Consider the following 5449-nt stretch of genomic DNA (forward strand, 5'->3'; position numbering starts at 1 on the left):
TTATTTGAACCCTGAAAATGTCCAGTTACTATTTATTCATTAAGGGCTTGAGCATATTAGTATCTACAGGGTAGACCTCTCTGTTGGGGTCTAGGCCTTTTATTTATCTGCCCCATGGCCGTAACACTTAGATGTCTGTGAAGCCCTACAAAGTCAACTAATATCTGGGCTGAACAGATTCATTATACCACAAATGGGCTCCTATTCCTCTATTCCAACCTTAGTGGGCAAGAATCATGGGCTCTGATGCCAATATCCAATTAAATGATACTTCCTCATCCTCACTCACTAGCCTGGGCCAATTCATCGGCACCTCTTACTTGGATAGGTGCTTCCTGACTTGTCACTTAATCTCTTGTCTTACTCCTTTCTTTTTGTATTTTCTCCCTCTGCTGAGATTAAAATTTGATCATGTTTATAATCCTTCATAGGTTTCCAAGCGTCCTGCTTTAAGGTTCAAATTGCTGTATATGGTTCATAAGGCCATGTACAATCTGGCCCCTTCCTAACCTCCCACCCTCATCTCCAGTTATTAACCTTCTCACCCTCTATGCTCTAAGTTTGGTTGGATCCCTTTCAGTTTATTACATGATATTTTCTTTCTTGCCTCTTGCTGTTCTCCTGTATAGAACCTAGCCTGATTGATTGCTAAGCTCACCCTTACTCATTCTTTAAGTATCAGCTTAATCCATACTTTTTCTAAAGTGGTTTTTCCTTACCCCTTGAGTTACTTATGATCTCCCTTGACAACTTATACTTTTCTATTTTCATGCTTCTTTGCTTGTATAATTATCTGCTCTTGCCATTCAATTATGAGCTCTAAAGAAACTTTGCTTGTCTTTTAAAATGAATTTTACCTTCAAATGTCAGCACAGTAGCTACTCTGTAAATGTTTGAGCAATAAATAAATACATAACAAATAATAAAGCATTTAAAAATACTTTAGTATCTATGATCCATAACCAAGATGAGTCTAATCAGGCAATCGTTATGTACAATGTGAGAAGTGTTTTACATTTTTTATTTCATTAAAACATTCTGCTCATGACCAACTAATAGGCTGCCACCTGTAGTTTCAAAAACGCTGTTATGACTGCTCTGTTGATGTGAAAATCATTTCTAATTGATGATATTTTTAGTAATTGCATTCATTAGGAGATGGTCACATTCTTTTTGACTGTTTTCTCTAAATATTAAAATCACGGTGGAGCTCTGTGATATTTATAACCTCTAGATAGTTGGACTTTTCAGCTTTAAACTATGGACATAATAACTTAAAAAAATCTTGTGCAGTATATGTAGGGGTGTGTGTTTCGTGTGTAATTTACATTTGTGTTATAAATATTGGGACACTGAAACTCAGGTACTCTAACCAACACGGTAGACTCACAATTTTGGAACAGAACTGAAAAGCCATTTAATGCTTTATGTGATCCCCTTTCTGAAGGTCTACACAATTCTTTATAATATTTCATATGTTCCCTGGAAAGAACCACTGTGAGAAAGATTTTCTTCTGTCAAATGTAATGCATAAATTCAGCCATTTTAATGAGGCACATACAGTGTGCTGGGCAGTGTGTGTGGTCGTGGTGATGCAACAGTGAGGAATGTGGTCATGGCTCCATTACCACAGAGCGTTAAAAAGTTACCCCTTCCTATTGCTTCACTCTCATTGCTTCCTTTACCTTCTTTTTAATCTGAAACTTGGTTCTTCCTCAGCCTTTAAATAATGGACGCTTGTTTTCACATGAACTGCTCTTGATAAGAGTCAGAGGTGGTATCAACAGTCTTTTTCTTGCTCTTCACATGTCTTCCAAGTGATTCCACGTCCATGGTCTCCCAAATCCACCTGTGCTAAAGTCTGCCATTTGGTGATACAGGTTTTCTGCTCACTCTGCCCTCTCTTCAACCTCACTGTTTCTTTCATTCATCACAGTCTTCCACACTTGATATATCAGGGTCCCCCTTATTCTATCCCTGGCTCTTGCCCTGGGCACTTTAGTATCCCCAACTTTGTTCACCTGCAGGCCTGCTTTATCCAGTGACTTGATTTGTCTCAATCTTAATATTATCTTCTTTTTACTTTAGCAACCAAGTACATTGAACACATATTTTATGGTTCCCTTTAATTATTTGGAGATTCGATTTTAAATTCCACAGGTTTCTGTTCTTCAAATCCTTGTTACTTCAATACCACCTCTTAGTCCTAAGTAAAAAGGTTACCTTTATAAGAAACCCTTCTGTGCTTCTCCTCTGGCTACAAGGCTTCTGATGGGCTGAGGCTTTCATGGGGCCAAATGTTAAAGCCCACTCGGAGCCTCTGCGCTTCCTTCTCAGACTGCATGCTGAGTCACAGGATGGACCAGATGAGTTGGTGTGGGATGAAGTCAAGCTGAGAGACAAGATGGCAGGCTGAGAACTGGGGCTGGCTCTTCCTGTGCTGTCCATTCCAGTGTGGTCCTCCAGCCCTGCTGAGTTGTGATAAAGGTAGGTTAGTCGAGAGATGACTAGTAGACATATTTTACATAACAATTATCTAGTTTTCATTATAATTTTTAAATGTGTAGGTACCTAGTGTGGGAATCATCATTTGTACTCTGGCCCTAGGCCTCACAGAGGCTAAGGCAAGGCTGGCCTCAATACATACATTTCACCCACCCTCTGATCTCTGGTCCCTTGGCTTCTTCCATTTCATTAATGTCTGTCAGTTTTTCTTCATTCCTAATATTTTCAACTCATTTTTGTGTGAACTCAATTCTTTGCCTTCTTTTCTATTTGAACTCTCTCTTATACAAAGCTTGAACTACAAGTTGATTTTACAGTCTGCCTTCTTGGCTTTTGTATTCTGTCTTCTAAATCATGCCGGATAGTAATTGACATTGTACATTACTACACTCCAAACTGGTGTGACTTTTTTTTTTTTTTTTGGTCAAATGATCCTTTATTGAAATACTTTCCTTTGTGCTTAACTGGCTGGGCATTCCACAGCACCACTGTTGATGTCATCTATGATGTCATGAGGGTGGCGGCTATCAGCCTTACAGCCCGCAGACTGGGCAGTCCCCAGGATCTCTTTAATGGTTCCAGGAGTTCTCTGGCCAAGGATTGGTGCCGCATCTGTCGAGCAATGTTGACGATCTCATCAAAAGTGATATTCCCACTGTGTTTAATGTTTTTCTGTTTCTTTCTGTCTCTTGGTGGTTCCTTGAGGACTTTGATGATCAGGGCAGAGGCAGAAGGCACCACCTCAATCTGGGCCTGTCTGTTCTGAATGGTCAGTTTCACTGTAATCCTCAGGCCCTTCCAGTCACCCGTTGCCTTGGCAATGTCATCACCAACCTTTTTCGGAGACAGACTCAGGGGGCCGATCTTGGGGGCCAGGGCAGAAGTGGCACCAACCTCGCCGGAGGTGCACCTCAGGTATATGACTTTGATCTCGTTGGGGTCGAACTTCAGCAGCACGGTGGAGGCGGCTGGTGTCGGATGAACCCGGATTCGGGATGACCGAAGAAAGTTGCACCTTGGCTTCCTCCGAGCCGAAAACCGAGAGCTAGTTGTATAGTATTCTATAGTGTATACGTACCACATTTTCTTTATCCAGTCTATCATTGATAGATATTTAGGTTAATTCCATGTCTTTGCTATTGTGAATAGTGTGGCAATAAATATACACATGCATGTGCATGTGTCTTTATAATAGAATGATTCATATTACTTTGGCCATATTATACTTAGCAAACTAACACAGGAACTGAAAACCAAATACCACATGTTCTTACTTATAAGTGGGAGCTAAATTATGAGAACAAATGGACATGTAGAGAGGAACAATATATATTGGGACCTTTTGGAGAATGGAGGGTGAGAGAAGGGAGAGGATCAGGTAAAATAACAAAAGTGTACTAGACTTAATACCTGGGTGATGAAATAATCTGTACAACAAACCCCCATAACACAAGTTTACCTATGTAACAAACCTGCACTTGAAATTAACATTAAAGTTTAAAAATTCATATTTGAAAGTCTGGGATTACAGTTTGGGGTAAATATGTGTCAGCATGTGGGAAGTATTAATTATGAATATCTTATTTTACAGAGTATAATTTTAAAGTACTGTCCAGAGAGAAGCAATAAAAAAGGAAGCATTACAAATAGAGGACTGAAATAGCATTTTCAAATATTTGAAAAGGAAATTACAGTCATTATTTGGATTTTGAAAAAGAGGAATTAGCACATTGGTTTATTAAATTCCAATTAGTACAAACATGAAATGAATAGAGTATAATCTATAATGACTTTGAAAAAGATGAAAAAAGAGAATCATAGCTATAAATGTTCAAAAGGAAAATGAACTTGGAAAAGACAGATTTTATGAGCTAGCATAATTTCTGTGACAACTGGGAAAATGCTCAGGGTCAGAAAACTTTCTTGTCTAATAAAAGAAAGAAAGCATAAGTTATGAAGGAAAAGAACCAAGTGGTAAATTAAGAGAGTGATTTTAATAAATTTCACATCTAAAGGCCTGACTTCTAGAATTTTCATTTGGTGACACAACAAGGTCAACATTTGCTTTGACATATAGCCTTGACCAGGAAATGGTGATAAGGAAAGCAATAAGAAGTCCCTTTAATGAGAGTGTATCTGTGATGAAAGAACAGGTGCAAAGATGACCTAGATGCCATTATTTGGAAATTTATGTATAGCAAGGAAGCTGATCATTTTAAACAGGCTTAATGTGTCTATAATATAACCCTCTGATAGCTTTTGTGAATTCAGTCAACTTGAGCTTTTGTCTTATAAATTACAAAAAATAGTTTTATTGGTTAAAAAATGTTTAAGTAGCACTTGAAAATACCAGAGGAAATAAGAAAATGAGTAAATTATAGAATAAACCCAATAAGCTTTGGAATGTCATCAACATAAAAAATACCAAACTTAAAGTTGTAGGTCTTGAATAAATGTTTTCCAAATACTTATAGACAAATAAAAAGCCTGAAGACATTTTTCATAAGGAAATCCCAGGAGAGGAAAAGAGAAACGTTGGGACTCAGAAATGAAATTTATGAAAATATGGAGCAAAACTGAACCAGGACTCAAAGGAGTGAAAGCAAATAAAAAAAGAAGACAAAGTCACTGCTGGGTTTAGACATAACCATAAAACCTTATGTGATGGATTATTGTTTTCTAACTAATTAAATAAAGAACAAAATCAATAAATGTTCTCTCCCTCAGAACTGTGTTTGGATACTGATAAACTCACTCATTTTTTAAATAGTTGGTGTCAAGACAAATTGAAAGTGAAAATTGCAAATGAAGTATGAATGAGAAAGTAACATAATCTTATAATTATTAGGTTTTCTCCTTCCTTCCTTCCTTCCTTCCTTCCTTCCTTCCTTCCTTCCTTCCTTCCTTCCTTCCTTCCTTCCTTCCTTCCTTCCTTTCTTTCTTT

General features: G+C 37.8%; 1 pseudogene; it reads right to left on the reverse strand.

Moving 5' to 3' along the window:
• Positions 1–2911: 2911 nt before the first annotated feature.
• Positions 2912–3588, reverse strand: LOC103217830 (large ribosomal subunit protein uL11-like; annotated as a pseudogene).
• Between the last annotated feature and the right edge of the window lie 1861 nt (positions 3589–5449).

This window comes from Chlorocebus sabaeus, chromosome 2, assembly GCF_047675955.1.
Source record: "Chlorocebus sabaeus isolate Y175 chromosome 2, mChlSab1.0.hap1, whole genome shotgun sequence".
In the NCBI taxonomy this organism is placed as follows: Eukaryota; Metazoa; Chordata; class Mammalia; order Primates; family Cercopithecidae; genus Chlorocebus; species Chlorocebus sabaeus.